The following is an 18461-nucleotide window of genomic DNA, read 5'->3' as shown; positions in this document are numbered from 1 at the left end:
AGGACAGCGCTTGACTGAGGAGGCAGGACTGGAGGGACTGGCACAGAATCCACAGTTGCTCCCAGGCACACAAGTAGAGTAGGACATCACTATTTTCTAGAGAATTCCATACTCAATTAGGTCTAGAGAAATAATTAATAAAGCCTAGCCTTGAAGCAAACTTTAGCTCTGACACACAGAGAGCCAGAGAACAGTCTGAAAGTAGCAATATGGGCCCATCTCAGCACAGAGAGGCTGAAAAGTGGAACTCAGGAGAATAGATGTGCTAACATAAAAAATCCTTGAGCCCCTCTGCAGAGGAGGAAGAGCTGGACAATGAAAGCAAATTCCACTTCGCAAGAGCTTGTAGTTTGTTGTTTATATTCGTGCCAAAGTTGATAATTAGTTTTAATTCCAGGGGATTGGTTTCAATTATTCTCAACAAAATATTTGATTATCTTTATAAAGCCCTCAGTTTAAAAGACCTTCAAAGTTATCACACAGATAACTGGACCAAACACAGCCAAGTTGAACATTAGGTTAGGGTTCTGATACTCAGCTTGAGTAAACAGGAACACCTAGAAAACACTCCCTCTCAAGCTTGATTTTGCTACTGGGGTAACACATAACACAGCCAACCCCAGGAGGCTAAGGAAAGGGAACAGGTTAGCAAGCAAAGTGGGAAAATCACTCTTCCCTGTGACTAGGACACTTTGAACTGAACACGATGGCATAAGGTACCAGACTACAACACACATAGTAAGAATCCTAGATTTGAATGGAGTGAAATCAATAGCTGAAATTGAGGAAGCATTTAGGTTAAAAACAAGCAGATGATCATTTATAAATAAAGCTTTAATTAACATTTATTCTTAAATAAAATATTACAAATGTTACTTTCATTGTTACTTAACATTCCAGCATTCTTCAGGGAGGCCCTAACTATGAGGAATTCACTGCAGCAGTGAATAATTCATGTGGAATATCGAGCCACAGATAAAGAAGAGCAGTTGATTGGTTTTTTTCCCCCAAGAAATTGTTAATGTTACATCACATTTTATTGAACCAGCCTCCAAAAATAACAGAGCCTGCACATTATTATTGCCGTTATTACTTTTCCTTTCCGAGTGCCATAGCTTGTTCTCTCTTGAGTTGATACATTCTGATTACTTTTGCTTACTTTAGAGATTTGCTTTTTCTAGTAAAAAAAAAAAAATGCTTGACTCAAACCTCTCATATTCGAATTTCTTCAAGTTATAACCACTTGCTATCAAATTTAAGTCATCTCCCTTATCTTATTGGAATCCATGTGTTTATTTCCAACCTACAACTTCCATTTAATATACAGACCTGTTCTTTGGTGTCCTTTCTCTCTGACTATGCAGGACAAATGTGCCTTTCATTGGTCACAGTCAGAGCCACAGCCCCACATCATCTGAGGCATCAGGACAGCTGACACGGTGTCTGTGCAACTGGGACTATGGCAGAGCCAAGCGTAACTGAAAGACTCCATAGGTCCAATTCACCTTGGACTAAGCGAGGGAACTGATTTCCAGGACCTTGAAAACAGCTGCAATGGAGCAAGCAGGCCATTTAGCAAGGGTCACAGATGTGTGGCCTGGTTTGGCCTATTTGCCTCTTCATTTTCAGAAAAGCTTCAGCAGCTGACACTGCTCCAAGTTTCCTATGAGGCTCACCATTGTGGAAATGTTCTACTCACCCTAGTGTAGGAATCTAATGATGAACCAAGTGTTTCTGTTTGTTTGGGGGTTTTGTTTTATGATTTGGGAAATTTTTTTTTTTAGCTTTTTTTTGGTTTTGGGCTATTGTTCAGGGAAACTAAGGTCAGAGCTCCTTATGCCTAGCTTTAAAGCTGTTAAGCTTTTCTTCTGTATCCTTGATAAAATGTCCTATTCTTAATAGAAGAAGCATGCAAATTGTATTGAAATTTGTCTTTGTGAGTTGTAGGAATTCCCTTGGTTCAACAGGGGCAACTTGGGGTGGAGTTTGGGACAAAGAAAAATGTTGGGTTCAGTCCCTCCCATTGCACTCCTTTCTCATCCTCAATTGCTAAAAATTAAAAAAAAAAAATTTAAATCACAGGGGCAGGGGTCTTGTTTCGCTATTACAAAAATATCATGAACTGAACGGCTTAAACAACAAACATTTATTTCTTACACTCCTGGAATCCGGGAAGTCCAAGATCAAGCTGCCTACAGATGGCGTCTGGTGAGAACCTACTTTCCTGGTTTACAAACAGTAGTCTTTTCACTATGTCCTCACATGGTGGAAGGGGCAAGAACTCTCTGGGGCCTCTTTTATAAAGTCACCAATCCCATTCATGAGGGCTCCACCCTCATGACCTAATCACCTCCCAAAGGCCCCACCTCCTAATACCATCACATTGGGATTAGGGTTTTAACATATGAATTGGGCCAGGAGGTTGGGGGGTCACAAATTTTCAGTCCATACAACAGGTAACCAAAGTCTTCAGTGTCAAGGAAAGTTGAGAGACAGTATCAGTAAAATATAATTTGTGTAACTAGTACATCTTATTTCACAGTTTGTTGAGTAACAGCCAGTCTTGCCCCAGGAAGGTCCCTGATGCCACACTAGGTACCCCCCTACAATGTCCGTATTAGCAGGAAATCAGTTTACCTCTTGGATCCTGTTAGTCCCTTCCATACACAAAGATATTCCAGGATGCTAAACACTCTAAGGAGGGAACCCTGCTTGTTTCTGTCCCACTAATTCGCTACTTTGGAGCCAAACGCACTCCCTTATGACTGGAGAATTTAACCACAACTATAGGAGCCAGTTGGCTTGGAGTGAACAGGCATGTGGAAGGCTGATGAAGCTGCAGTTGAAGCCTGGACATCCTGGAGTGGTTTCCTCTGCCTGCTGCTGCTGCTGTTTCTGCTGGTGCTTAAATAGAATCCAAAGTGATCGGCTGAGGTTGCCCTCTGCAGTGCACCCTCTGCTCAGCCTCTACTGGTTCTTCTAGGTTCCATGCAGAGAGCCTTCTAGGCTCAGCCAAGAAGCTCGAAACCAACCTTCCTGGGCTTTCAACTGCAGCTCTTAAGCTATCACTGCCTGACCTTTTCCAAGGTCAGGAGTTCCATCCTGGATGCTGGTTTCAGGAATCTCAAGGAGCTCTCATTCATGGAGCCCCCTACTCTCCACCCCCGGAAAAAGAAACTCTTATTTTAGGCCCCAGAGTTAAAAGACAGGAAAATCTCACCAACAACTGCTATTATGGGATCTCCAACGTCTATACCCTTAAGTCTGTTCAGGTACAAGGGCAGTCATCTTCTTTTACATATAATGTTTTCTTGAAAAATGAGTAACAGGAAAATGTGAGAATTTGAAAGACTTCCTGGGATCCATTTCATGTGAACTAAAAATGCATGTAACTATATATTCATATATCCTAGAAGTGAAAATGGCTGTTTCTTATGAGGATATGGGGGCACAATGTCAGAAAATTGTTGTTTTTCATAAGACAACGTATAAAACTATTTGACTCTTTAAAATATGGCCATTTGCAGATTTGATAATATAAAAACAAAAAATTTAAATTTTTGGAGAAAAGAAGTAAATCACATGCAGACTCAGGAAAAAGAGTAACTTCAGATTTCTTAGCAACAACAGAAGCCAGAGGCAATGGAGAAAATGCTTTCTAGTTTTTGAGAAAAATGACTTCCAAATGAGAATTCTATTCTCAGTCAAACTCTTATGTCTTGCACTAGAAGCTTTAAGCTTGCAAGGCATATTGGCCAGGTTAGTTTAATGCAGCAGAAGTTATTCTAGCCAGTTGCTCTGGTGCAAATACTTGTGTCTACCTCCAAATTTACCTGTTGAAATCCTAATGCCCAATGGGACGGTATTAGGAGGGTGGGTCTTTGGGCGTTGATAAGGTCATGGGGGTGGAGCCCTCATGAATGAGATTAATACTCTTTATAAAGGAGACTCAAGAAAGCTCCCCTGCCCCTTCTGCTATGTGAGGACACAGCATTGGCAGCCTGCAACCTGGAAGGGGGCCCTCACCAGAACCTAAGCATACTGGCACCCAGATCTTGGACTTCCAGCCTCTAGAACTGTGAGAAATAAATTTCTGTTGGTTTTAAGCCACAAAGTCTCTGGTATTCTGTTACAGCAACCCATATGGACTAAGACACCAGGGTAAGCCAAAAGGATTAGTTACGAGATAGAATTCAGAGACTGCAGGAAAGGAAATGGACTGCGCTTCCAGGAGCAACACCCCAGCACCACAGCACAGAGCTGCCCGGTGAGGGGGTCACTGCCTCTGACAGAAACCGTCAAGCTAGGAGGCTGCTGTCACCGGTTCCAGGCCCTACCTCTACCTCTGTCACCACTTTGGATTCCAGGACCCTGCAATGCAGCCTTACTCAGGCCTGTGCCTGTCAGATGGAAGCCTCCAGCCCTGCCTCCTCCTCAAGTAATCCACCTCTGGACCCAGATTCTGACTCTGGCACAAACACAGCCAACTGGTGTAAACAAAACCACATGTCTGTGCTCCAACAACTAGAAAATGACGTGGAAAATGTCCTGAATTAAGAATGCAGAATTTATAATGTGGGAAACTATTAGAATGATGGGAGAGGGGTACTCAAAAACTGAGAGCAGCCAGAATAACAAATGACCACTACACGGAGACTTGAACTTTTACCTTGTACAGACTTTTTTAGGAAGCAGCCAGAAAATACTAGCTTCATCATCAAACAAGGGAATGAATCAAGAAAAAGGAAGATACCAAATTAGGAAATGGGAGATCTAACACAGGAAGACAGGCATAGGAAGTTTCAAGATGAAGATAAAGGGAAGGTTTAATCAGCACTCTTGGTGTGAGCTGGAAAATGGAGCTTGTACAGAAGAGATGGGAATAGGGGAGGGGAAGAACCAGGTAGATCACCAGATGTTTTCAACTCTATTGAAAGCATCCAACAACACTGTCAGAGAAGTAGGACAGGCAACAGAGAGCACTGAACAAGGACGGGGAGAGTCAAGCATTAACCCTAAGAGAAAAAAAAAGTTCATAGCATTTATAACTGTGGATAACCCTGTGAGGCGTACCCTCATCATATAAAGTTTAGGATGAAATTACATAGAAAGAAGCTGTAGTTGCATTAGTTATACATGAAAGCTTTCTGGTAATTATACTTGCAGTGTTTTTCTGTAAATGTCACTTGTTTGGTTATAACTCTGCTATAATAAAATGTACTAAAATTTAAAAAAAAAGAAAAGAAAAAGTTATATAAGGAAGGAAATACCGTCTTAGCATGCTATATGTCTTCAGTGTGAATAGCATTTGCATGAGCCTGATGGTGTAAACACTCGCTATTAACAACGGAAGCAGTGATGTAAGTACACCACGAAGCTGGAGTGAGTAGGGGAAGAAGACTCACTGGAAGGGAAAATACAGCAGCTATGAGTCCTCATCTCTATGTTAGGAAGCCAAAGATAATATCTAACATTTAAAAATCAAGAAACAGTACTGTAAGCATGTTTCTTAAAATGTGAAAGTAAACACCAGAAGAAACAGTTTTTTTTTTTTTTTGTAATGTCGAAATATGTTGCCTTGAGGGAACAGAAGTTTGGAGTAGGAAAGGGTGAAGATTGCTGTTTTCATTATAAGCCTGACAGCATTATTTCATTTTTAAAGTCATATATATATATATACACACACACACACACACACACACACACACACACACACACATATACACAGTAACAGATAGAATTAGTAATTAAATTTTTAAAATTAGATGTAGATAAAAGCATCTCTAGGTGTGCATGTGTAGCCTCTCTCTCCTTGAGACTCGTACATCTGCTGTCTCAACTTCTCCGCTTTTTATGGTACACCTGTTCATTCTATAAACCATCCTCTCATCCTGTCAAGATGACAAACTACACTGGCCACTGGTTGCTTTCTGAAAATCAACCCTAAAGAAACTACAGAAGCCAGAGGGAAACTTGGATTTGAGGAACTAATAACAAAAAATAAATTAAATAAAGCACTGTGAGAAGTCCCTGGGAAGTCTGAAGACTCAGAAATTATTATGTGGTGGATGTGGAGGGGTGGAGTTGGGAGGGAAAGGAGAGAAAGGCTTCAGTCTGGAAAGGAGGGAGCCAAGGTGGCTATGAGAAGAGAGGTGAAAGGAGAGTTTCTCTTCTACTCTTGCTTCTCCCCAACATGCACGATCACAGCCTGCAAATCAGCGCAGAAACTGGCAGCAACAGCCAGGGCTGCAGGGGTCAGAAGGGTACAAGAGGTGTGCAAAAGCCCTGCAGGAGAAAAGAGGGATGCAAAGGGTGGATGTGTACTGGCCAGCTGCCTTTGGGTATTCTCCAAACCCCCAGAGCAGGGACAGTAAATCTATGGAGACTGCTTCTAGAGAGTTTAAATGGGAAATACAGACTAGAGGAGTTATTTGCAGGTGGTGAGCAAATTAGAGTGGTCACCATCAGTCCTCCGGCCCGTGAGGCTCTCTTCCCTGGCCTTAATTCACCTATAGGTACAGCAACTGAAGCCTGGGCTGTAGCCATTTCCCAGCACAGAACCATGTATAGTAACTGCTAGTCCAAGGGGAGGAGGAGTTCTTCGAAGAAATAACCAGAAAGCGATATAAGGAATACAGCTACTATATAAGAAAGACAGCAAACTCAACAATATAAACCATCTAAATTAGAATTCTAAGAGGAAATGGACCAAGAAATTAAAATAATGATGATGACTATATTAAGAGGTTAAGGCTGATATCAGCAATATGAAGCAAAAACAAGAAAACATAAGAAAGGACTCAACTGAGTAGTAGGTATGGAATATGTAGTGGCTGAAATGAATAAAGCGATAGATAAGATACGTAGAAAGATAGACAAAGCTGATGAATAAATCAGTGAGCTGGAAGATCAGACTGAGAAACTCTCCCAGAGGTCAACAGGAATGAATAAAGACACACACACAAAAAATACAAAGAAGCTAGGAGATGTAGATGGTAGAAGGAAAAGAGTCAATACCTGTTAGCTGTGGCTTTGCACTGTGTCAACTTAGCTAGGCTGGACTCTCTTTCCCAGAATCCCCTTTCCTGTACATTTCCAGTTAGGGTGGGCCATAAGCAAGATCCCTGTGAAAGGTTCAAAGGGCACTGTGACTTACCTGTCAGCTCCCCTCATGGGTGTGAAGAAGCAGTGGAGCCCCCAACCGCTCCACCTTCCACAGATCCTCTTAAGCTTCTCTGACTCCTAGACCAGGTGTGTGTTTGGCCATTGTGATGAAAGGCCCTGATCTCTGCAAGAAACACATAAAATCAAGGTTAGAGGCAACAAGAATTAACATGAGTTTCAAGCTGTCCACAGGTCCAGCTTGTGCTTGTACAAGGGTTCCAACTTGTCCTGCTCACCCCCATCTGACTTCCATCTTCCCTTCCCAACTGCTTGCTCTGTAATTTTAAAGCTTCAGCAATGGAACTGATATACAATACATATACATGTATATGTTATGTATACCTATTTTTTAATGCCATTACACTTGAAATACAATTTGGCTGGATATAAAATTCTAGGTTCAAATTTATTTTCTTTAAAGATTAAAAAGTATTTTTCCAATTTGTCATCTTGTGCCCACTGTTCAATCTCTTATTCTAGTCGATGACTTCTTTATTTCTGAAAGATTTTTTAATCCTTCCCTTGTATATACAGACACTGATAAGTTTAAGAAATTAATAGGGTATGTAAATATGAGTAAGGGTCTTAAAAGCAGCCACATTTGAACAAAAACAGAATAACTTTTTGAGCTAGCAGAAAATAAAAAGAAAGTACCATAAATTGAAAATACAAGATATGGCAGGAGAAATAATTTCTAATATAAAAGCAATTACAATAAATGTAAGTGAACTTAACTCACAAATAAAAAGACAAACACTTTCTGATGTCTGATTAAAAAGTAAAAGCAAAATCTAAAAATATGTTGCCTATGAGAAACATTCTGAAAATCAAAAGACACAAAAGGTTTGAAAATGAAAGAGTGAAAGACAGAGGAAAAAAACAAAACCATGAAAGAAAGTTGGAACAGCAATCATAATAGCTGACTAAAAAAAAAATGTAAGGTAAAAGGTAAACAAACAAACAAAAAAAATAGAATCAGAAGAGATAACCATCACAAACATAGATACACCTAATAATAGGTCACAATAACTTACAGCACACAGAGAGAAACATATACACTTTTTAAAACCAAACCATCAAAAATGTGTTAAGCAAACAAAAATTAAGCAGATTTTATATAAACACTATAATTAGTAGGCTTATATTAATTACATTGTTCAGATCTTTAATATACATGTTCAATGGGATGCTATGTATAACATATATGCTTTATATATATGCTATAATAGTTCATGAAACAAATAGCAGGTATACATTTTTAGAAGCATACACTTATTTACACTAACAGATTAGGTCTACAGGAAATATCAACAAACTCACCAGGAACAATACCATGCAGATTGTACCTTCCCAACATAATGAATTAATATTATAAATTAATTATACGAAGTTTTAAAATGTCCTATATTTTGAAAATACCATATTACTAAATAACCTATAGGTTAAAAATTAAATTATAATCAAAGTGAGGGAATGTCTAGAATTGAGTGAACATGAAAACACAAAATGTGTGGGACGTAACTAAAAGGAGCATTTACACCTTTAAATATGTTTATCAGGAAACAGTAAAAGTTGAAAAGAACTATAGTAAGCATCCTACTCAGGAAGTTACAAGGAAGAACATCAAGGCAAGCCCAAAGAAGAAAAGGATATAATAAAGGGAAAGAAAGAATATGGGTTTTTTAGTAGACGAAATGAATAAAACTAAAGTTCTACCTTGAAAAAACTACCAACAGAAACCTCAGATAAAACTGATTAAGAGAAAAAAGGAGACAACAAAAGTAAATAAAGCACAGATCAAAATGAAGGTGGGGAAATAATTACAGATTTAAGAAATAAACATATAAAATGGATCAATTCCTAGAAAACACAAGATGCCTAACTGTTCCAAGAATAAAAAGGGAATTTAAAGTAGACTTACAAGGATTAAAGACATTTAATTGGTAGTTGAACCTCCATCCCAAATTGCTCTAGGCCTGGATGCTTTTAAAATAGAATCCATCAAACTGTTAAAAACCAATTCCTATGTGACATAAGTTGTTCCAGAAAATGCAAAAAGAAAGAATAATCCTCAGTTCATTTTCTGAAGCTAATTTATCTCATTTCCCTTAATGCCTCTGGCTTTTAAGCCACAGTTTGGAAGTTTTCCTCACTCTCATGTTATGGAGCAATTCATTCACATCTTGCCTAGTACTTGCATGGTTTCACCGTATTTTTACATTTGAGTTTCTGATCCATTTGGAATTTATTCTGGTACATACTGTAAATAATGAATCCAATTTTCTCTGTTCCCATATGGCTACACACAGTGGTGTGCTGGAGCTGGCTCATGCTAGCTCACAAGAGCTGACTGTTAAATTTTTAGGAATTTTGTGAGCTTATTGCTAAACACAGCCATTATTATAAAATACATTATATAAATATACAATGAAATAAATCATGTTAAAATCAAAACTAATAAATACTCAAAACACATCACTTCCTAATTATTTTAATACATTGTACTATTAGCAAGGTTCTTCGGGTGATTTTTGTCTGTTGTGTCCATATGGTAGAAATACTATAGGATGGTATGCTGCTGTATATCCTTTCTCAACTCTGTATTAAACATCATACAGAGAGCATGAAATTGGCTACAGTGGGAGTACTCACACCATGGAAGTTGGCGATGCTAAAATCAGGGCTTAATTTATTGTTTTGTTGACTATATGGAATAGGCATCACTATGGCCAGTAGGCCAAACCCAGTCAGCCACCTCTTTTTGTAAATAAAATCTTACTGAATCATAGCCACGCCTATTGTGGCTGCTTTTGTGCTATCATGGCAGAGGTGAATGGTCGCAACAGACACTATATAATGCCTAAAAGCCTAAATAAAGTATTTCCTATCTGACCCTTAGAGGAAGTTTGCTGAGCCTCCGGGCTAGACTTAAGAAAATGATGGAGAAAATGTCAAAGACGTAGATTTTTCTTAAAAATGCATTTTGTCTGTGGCTATTATGCTGTGAATAGCACAAAAAATGAGGCATTTCCAATATCTGAAAATTATTATCCAATGCAGCAAAGAAGGCCTCATGCTATTGACAAGTAAGTCAAGATTCAATATGTCTTTGTCATTTCATTTCCATCTTATTCATTAATGTAAATGAAAATATCAATCTACATTCACACAAGAGCCACACTTACCAATTACAAACATAGGTTGATTATGGATAAGTATTTGGCAAACACCAAAGAAACCATTCTGTGACAATTAACTGTATGGAATTTACAATATAGAATATACTATATCATACATATGTATACATACACAACACATACATGTATGTGTGTGTGTTAAACATTTATCAGCACAATACTGGCTACACAACATTTCAATTTCACTTATTAAAAAGTTTATAACTCTAGTTTAAGGTGAACACAGTAAAACCATTATCTGTGACATCGGTCTGGAACTATAAAGCAAGGAACAAAGTTTTAATAGCTGGATTCCATTGACAAATACTATGCTGAATTTTCCTAAGTGTGCAAACCTTTCTGTAAGTAAACCACAATCTTCTATTATTAAAATTACTTATTTTTAAAAATGTATCTTTTCCTTACTGATTTGAGACACTCCCTTTATTGTAACTAAATGTCCATATACATGTCCATGTTTAGTTTCTCATTACTCTCTTTTGTTCTGCTAGTCTGTCTACTCATGTGTCAATACCAAACTGTCTTAGTTATAAAGGGTTTATAATTTGTTGTAATGTAACTGCAAACTTTCCCAGTCTCTCACCCAACTGCTGTTCTCTTTCAGGATGTCTTAGCCATTCTTGCTTGTTTGTTCTTTCAGGTAAGTTTTATAATCAAGTTGTGTTGCTCTACATGGAAAAAAATCTGATGATATTATTATCAGGTATTTCATAAGTTTATAAATTAAAATAGGGAAAACATATTGTTTAATGATGTTGAATTTTTCTATCCAAGAACAAGGCATATTTTCCATTTATTCAAATCAACTTCTGTAACCTTCGGGTTTATTTTCCTCCTGTAGGCTCTGGAGACTTCTAATCAAGTTTTACCTTGACATTTTTTTTTTAATCATAAAAGGGGTCTTCTTTTCCTTTACATTTTGTAATCGGTTTTTTCTCTATTATGAAGGTTATTGATTTTTGAATGTTAATTATAAGCTGCTACATTACTAACTTCTTTTATTTGAGGTCATTTTTTATTAATTCTTTTGGGGTATTCAGATATATAATCATGTCATCTGAAAACAGAGTTCTAACTCTTTGTTTCTAATTATTATATCCTCCAATACTTTTCTCTTGTCTAATTAAAATAAGTAAGAGCTTCAAAATAATGTTATATAAGAGTTGTATGATTCCTCTGTAATACCTGAGTTTACTGGAAAAGCCTTAATGTCTCATTAAAAAGCATGCAAAGTTGGTGGCTGAATTATATATATCTTATCATGTTGAGAAAGTGTAGTAGTCTGAATAATGGCCCCCAAACATATTCAGTGCTATTCCTTAGAACCTGTAAATGTTACCTTATATGACAAAGACTTGCAGATATGCATCAAGTAAGGATTTTGAGATGAAGATATTATGCTGGATTAGATGTGTAGGCCCTAAATGCAATCACATGTATCCTTATAAGAGGAAAACAAGGAGATGTGATACATACAGAAGGAGAGAAAGCAATGTACTCATGGTGGCAGAGATTGAAATGATGTGGCCACAAGCCAAGGAATGCTGGCAGCCACCAGAAGGTGGAAGAGGCAAGGAGTAGATTTTCCCCATGAGCTTCCAGAGGAGGTGTGGCCCTACCAGCACCTTGACTGTGGTATAGTGTTAATGATTTTAGATGTCTGGCCTCCAAAACTTTGAGAGAATACATTCTGTTGTTTTAAGCTCCCCAATATTATAACCATGTACAAAGCTAGTAGGAAGGTTAAAAGACAAAAGCTGTAAAATTTTCTATATCCACAATAACCAGTTAAGGGATACACAAAACAATTAGACATAACCGTCATAACTTGGAAGCAACCAAGACATCCTTCAGTAGTTACTGAGTAAGTAAAGTGTGATACATTCAGACAACAAAATATTACTCGGCAGTAATAAGAAGTGAGCAATTAAGTTATGGGATGGCATGAAGAAATCATAAATGCATATTACCAAGAGAAAGAAGCCAATCGGAAAAGGTTATATACTGTGTGATTCAAAATATGTAACATTCTGGAGAAGGCAAAACTACAGAGACAGTGAAAAGATTGGTGACTGCCAGAGGTTAGGGAGGAGAGAGGGGTGAACTGGAGGAGCACAGCAGATTTTTCAGAGCAGTGAAATTCTTCTGTATGATGTTATAATGGTGGACACATGTCAACACCTGTGGAATATATAATACCAAGAATGAATTCTAATGTAAATTTGGACTCTGTGTGATTATGTGTCAATGTAAGTTCATCAGTTGTAACATATGTACCACTCTGGTGCAGGATGTTGACAATGGAGAAGGCTGGGTCAGGGCAAGGTATAAATGGAAACTTTTTTTTACCTTCCATTCAACTTTGCTATAAACTTAAAACTGCTCTAAAAACTAAGTTTATTTAAAAGACAAAAAATAAAATGAGGCATCACTTTGCTCCTATAATGTGGGCAGATACTAAAAAGCCGGGAAAGGTCAAGTGCTGGTGGAGAGGGAGGGATACCACACTCTACTGGTGGGCACATAGACCGGTGCACACTCTGTAGCACAATCTGGCAGAGCTGAAGTGTATTTGTCAGCATAAGTGTGCACATTTCTCGAACCCATTCCTGAGAACCTACCACAAAGAGAGCCTCACATACATCTGTCAGGGAACACACAAGAGGGTGTATATTTCAACATTGTTCACTGGAGACTATCTGGATGCTCAATGCCTGGAACGAGGGAAGAGGAGGTGAACAGGTCAAATATGGAGGTTGTAGCAGTTAGAAGACCACTGACCTGAAAGACACACGGAAACATGTGTAATACTAAAACACAGTGAAAGAAGAAAGATACAGAATGAGGTATAGAACACAGTACCACTGAAAGTGAATTTTAAATATATGGACCCAGTAAAGACATACAAATAATACAAAGAAAAGAATCCACATTAAATACATTGGAATCATTTCCTATGTGGGAAGAGGCAAAGAGGAGTAAGGAACTTGCATAAAAGTTGTAATAAAGTAAAAAGAAACTAAATTAAACAGCAGTTTTGTGTAGACCAATAGTACTGACATGGCATAAACTGAGTGTGGTCAATTTAAACCTCCACACCTGAGCTCCAGTAACTAAAGGAATAAAGGAAGGAAGGAAGGAAGGAAGGAAGGAAGGAAGGAAGGAAGGAAGGAAGGCAGGCAGGCAGGAAGGCAGGAAGGCAGGAAGGCAGGAAGGCAGGCAGGCAAGAAGAAACTAGTCTCTCTCCCATTATGGCCACTGTAATACCACCACTACCACCACTGCCCCAGAGAGTTCCATTTTCAACCTTTGACCTTCATCTTATATCTAAGTTTGAAGTTCTTTATACAATAACAATTAAGAAGGTCTTTTACTTCAGGATGCAAATACTGTCCATATAATCTTCTACCCTCATCTCAGTAAGTCCTCTCCCACCTTCCACACCTTATGCTGCAATTTCTGACGTCCCCCTTGCTCATTACGTGATATGAACAAACACACTTGAGAGAAGAGGGGAAGGGTCTCCTTACCTAGAGGGCGACAGCACTGTGCAGGGAAAGAACAGCATGTGCAAATGTGTGGTGACACACAGGGAGCATGTTGAGACCTGCATTCAGACCACGGAGAACCCTGGTCTGACTGAAATTTAGAGTGAGAAACGGGAGCTCTAGGAAATGACTCTGCAGAGGAAAAGAGAGTTGGATCAGTTTACAAATGATTGTAGGTGAGGCTAAGGAGTTTGAATTTAAACCCGAGGCAAATGCAGAGTCACTGAAGAATGTTAAGCAAGGAAGGGAGTGACTTGATTGGATCTGTATTGAGAACAATCACTCTGACAGCAACGTGGAGGAAAGGGAGGGCAGGAAGGAGGGAGCCAGTTAGAAGGATGCAGCCGTCCTCCTTGCTAGAGCAGTCATGAATTTAACAAAAGCCCTTGGTAGCCTGACTCTCTTAGAGGATGACACATCCATTGTAAAGTCAGAGGACTAGATAACATGGTTTCCACATGTCTTTCCCTGCTCTATGGTTTTTCAAATCCCGCTTACTTTATATTCAATCCAAGAAAGCAGTGATGAAGCAGAGAAATCTGCAAATTTGTAATCAACATGCAGAACTCACATTTCACAGACAGGAGGCATTAAAGGCTATACACGATGCTGAATGCGTAGATAACTCTCTGTGATCAAGCACACTTTACAACTGATGATAAATTTTTTGGATTCAGGTGAGGTCTGCTATTTTTTTAGGTTTTACTGTTTCTAAGTGTGTGGGAAAACTCTGTTGAGTTTCATGATGAATATTCTAAACCAGGGCAGAAATATTTTAACTTCACTAGAGTCATTGCTGTGTCTCCCATTCTAAATAAGATTGGATTTGATAGGAAAATCTAGGGCATTGCCTTGACAATTACCAGGCTTAGTCTTAGTTCCACTTAGGCTTTATATAACTCCAATCAGACAAAAAGCAGAGGGCTGCACATGACAGAAATGGGTCATCACCTTTGCCTCTTTTTATCAGAGAGTTCGGACTCCAACAGTAACTAAACACAACATTAAGCCACTTGTACACAACCCTGGCTGCAAGTTAGAATCACTTGAGCATCTGTCACAAATTCCTTGTGCCAAGGCCCCATCCCTAGTTTCTGATTTAATTGATCCAGAATGAGAAGGCTTTAGAAGCTTCCCAAATGATTTCAACGTGCAACCAGGGTTAAAAACCACTGCACTGGGAAATTAACACAGTGATTCCCGAGATGCTGCCCAGGGATGGCTGGAAGTTGGGAAGGTCTTCCAAGTGGCTGGTAGTTTGGATTCTTGTGTGTTTGGGTTATTGTATGGCTTGCCAAAAAAAAAGAGAATTTTCACATTAAAAATAAGTCAGTTCTATCATTGATGTCCCACCTGAAGGGCACCAGTGTTTTCATAAATTCTGTTTGGTAGTTTCACAGAATTGTTTTAATGGAGCAAGGGGAAGTAGGAGGAAAGGGAAGAGAAGGAGGAAATGTAGAGATTCCACTGCGAGAGTTCTCACACAAGAGTTTGAGAACCACTGGGTCCAGGGAGCTGGGTCCACTGCAAGGAAACAGCACATGTGCAGGACACCACCTGCTTCCCATTATGCCCTGGGAGGCGGGGGGGGGGGGGGGCTTCTGAGCTCTGTCATATTATAGTCTTCTACATTGTAGCCAGATTTTTTTTTTAAGGATTGTGGATCACAATGCTGCCAAGTGACCTATCGATGTCTCTCCCTCTCTCTCTCTCCTTTTTAAAGAAAAAGCCTCAAATCAATAGAGGGCTTTTATTGCATCTTTAAAGTATCACAAATAAATCTTAGGAATCATCCAGCATCCTATAGTTTCCATAGCTGGACAACTCTCAGAGCTTATTCAGCAGCCTGCTCAACTCTTCCTTTTTCAGTGATAAATACCATGCAAAAATTTTCTGATATCCTTGCTTTTAATCGTTGTGGCTGAATCAAAGCAGCTAAATTTGATATGAATTCAATGCCATTTCCTTCAAGACTTAAGTCATCTTTCTGGGCTTGAAATAATGAACAAGCAACACCTGGCCTCATCTGAATCCTGCGAATGTATTTTTCAACCAACAAATTCCAGATTTCCACAAGAGACCTGTTTTACTGAATAACACCGTTCATGGGGAAGTGAGAAAACACACATCCTGTGACGGAAGCCCAGTACCTCGCTCTCAAGCATGCTCTGTATATGAACTACAGAGAGTCTGCACTGTGGCCAGTTCCTTTCTCCTTCCCCACTGCTACAGACTGAGTGTGTTCCTCCCAAATTCATATATTGAAACCTAATCCCCAGTGTAGTGGCAACTGAAGGTGGGGCCTTTGAGAGGTAGAGTCCTCACGAAAGGTATTAGTGACTATATACCTATGGACCAGGAAGCAGGTCCTCCTGGGAAATAAAATCTGCAGCACCTTGATCTTGAACTTTCCAGCCTCCAGGACTATGAGAAGTGTCTGTTGTTTATAAGCCACCCAATCTATGCAATTCTGTTACAGCAGTCTGAACTGATGCTCATCATTCATCAACCCAGAGCTGCTTCTTTTTCTTTCCAAGGAGACTGAGCTCTATAGTGACATGATTTAAGTCCCTCCCCAGGGTTCTTCTGGGACCCTTCATAATAACTGTGCATCCCTTCAGAGTGATGTCCACATTTCCTAGGATAGTAACACTCTTATTTCTTAAGATGGTCCTCATTCTCACAGAAGATGTGGCAAAGAGCTCAAGGTCTCTTGATAACGATAGAGGGAGGGGTCTTATTTATGGCATTCTTTCTTTTCTATCATTATAAGAATTATTATTATATAAAAATATAGTTATATATTCATTTTCTAGCATTGCCATAACAATGTGCCATAAACTAGGTGGCTTAGAACAAACAAAATTTATTGTCCACAGTTCTGGAGGTCAGCAGTCTAAAATTAAGGTGCCACTGGGGCTACGTTCCCCCAGAAAACTGTAGGGGAATCCTTTCTTGCTTCTCCCTAGCATCTAGGGGTTTTGACACCAATCTTTGGTGTTCCTTGGCTTGCAGCCACATAACTCCAATCTCTGCCTTCATCGTCACTCACTATGCTCTCACTATGTGCCACTGTCTTCACAAGAGCATCTTCTTATAAGGACATCAGTCATACTGGAGTAGGGCCCACCTTACTCCAATATGGTTTTATCTCAAGTAATTATATCTGCAGCAACCCTATTTCCAAATAAGTTCACATTCTGAGGTACTAGGGGCTAGGACATAACATGTCTTTTTGGGGGACACAATTCAATCCACAACAATATCCAACTAGGTTATTTAGGGATTTTTAATGTAAAAATTGAATTTTTAAAGAAATCAATTCATTAACCTCTGCATGCCAATATAACTTTTGATGAAGCTGTTTCATTTCTGGTGCTCTTCACAAAAGAGCCAAGGATAAAGTGAGTCTCTGCAATAAAAAGAGAGACCCTTGACTAAAAGAATATGCCCTAGGGACTATTCCTCTATGATCATCTTCTTTTCAATTAAAGCAAAAGAGAAAATAGGAAGAAACTTCTCTCCTGTTTACTTTATATGAAATTTTAGTTGAGAATTTACCTTAAAACCTTGAGTTGTGTTGGCAAGGAGAATGTTTTTAAGGAATATGCAAAGTTCCCATCTTTATTAGTGTGAAACATGAGAATCTAAAAAGACCGAGGAAAAAAGGCACTCTAATTTCTGAAAGCTATTTTTTTTGTTTGTTTGCAATACTTATGACAACTTGAAACAGAAAGACCTTGATGATATAAAATGTTATTCCTCAGAGTTTTTATTGGTAAAACAGCCCTTGTTTTTTCTATGCTACTGAATGAAACTTTATCCTTCAATCTATTGAACTAAAAAAAGTATCCCTATCAAGGATCTAAAGTCATGAAACCAAAGAGGAAGAAGTTTAGATTTTGATTCTTCATTCATATGAGCTTATAGTAATTACAGTAAAAAATACTTACAATTAAAAATATAGATATGGGGGTGGGGAGTATAACTCAGTGGTAGAGCATGTGCTTGGTGTGCATGAGGTCCTGGGTTCAATCCCAGTGCCTCCGTTAAGGGAAGGAAAAAAATACATATGGATATAAATAGGCAGGGAAGTAATCAGCAAAACTCTAAATAGTATTTCACTTTCCCACTACTGCTGTGACAGAGTAAAGCACTACCCACACAATCCAAGAAGACAGAGAACCTGAATCCTCACCTCAAAGATCTACACTAAGGCTCTTCCTGGGCGTGGGGCTAGACTGTCCTCGTCCACACTTGCCCAGCCCTTGGTGAGTGCAGTCATGTCCATGCCTTGCACTGACAAGTTGTGACAGAAATCCAACTCAAACTGCTGTAAGAAAAGACAAAAAAGGCTTGTAACTAATGACTGGACACAGTGGCTCAACAATGTCCCCAGGATTCAGCTCTCTCACATGCTCTTTTTCCTCTGCTTTCTTTTGTGTTGGCTTAACTCTCCACATGGAAGCCCCTGGCAGGCTGACTCAGCTTCAAGTCCAACAGAAAGGAAACACATTTCTGTCATTCCCAGTAGGATCTCCTGAAACTGGAA

General features: G+C 39.0%; 1 protein-coding gene and 1 pseudogene across 1 annotated transcript in view; both read right to left on the bottom strand.

Annotated features, from left to right (window-relative positions):
• Window positions 1-18236, bottom strand: part of MEGF10 (multiple EGF like domains 10) — a 243698-nt gene extending 225462 nt beyond the window's left edge. The window contains exons 1-2 of the mRNA XM_032476627.1: window positions 18108-18236; window positions 7157-7288 (exon numbers count right to left, since the gene is read on the bottom strand). The gene's annotated coding sequence lies outside the window, so the exon portion shown is untranslated. The remainder of the gene's footprint in view (window positions 1-7156; window positions 7289-18107) is intronic.
• On the bottom strand, window positions 15744-16587 carry LOC102516913 (annotated as a pseudogene).
• Window positions 18237-18461: the final 225 nt, after the last annotated feature.

This window comes from Camelus ferus, chromosome 3 (genome assembly GCF_009834535.1).
Source record: "Camelus ferus isolate YT-003-E chromosome 3, BCGSAC_Cfer_1.0, whole genome shotgun sequence".
In the NCBI taxonomy this organism is placed as follows: Eukaryota; Metazoa; Chordata; class Mammalia; order Artiodactyla; family Camelidae; genus Camelus; species Camelus ferus.
Note: the sequence above shows the minus strand (reverse complement) of the source record. Positions and strands in the feature narration are given on the sequence as shown.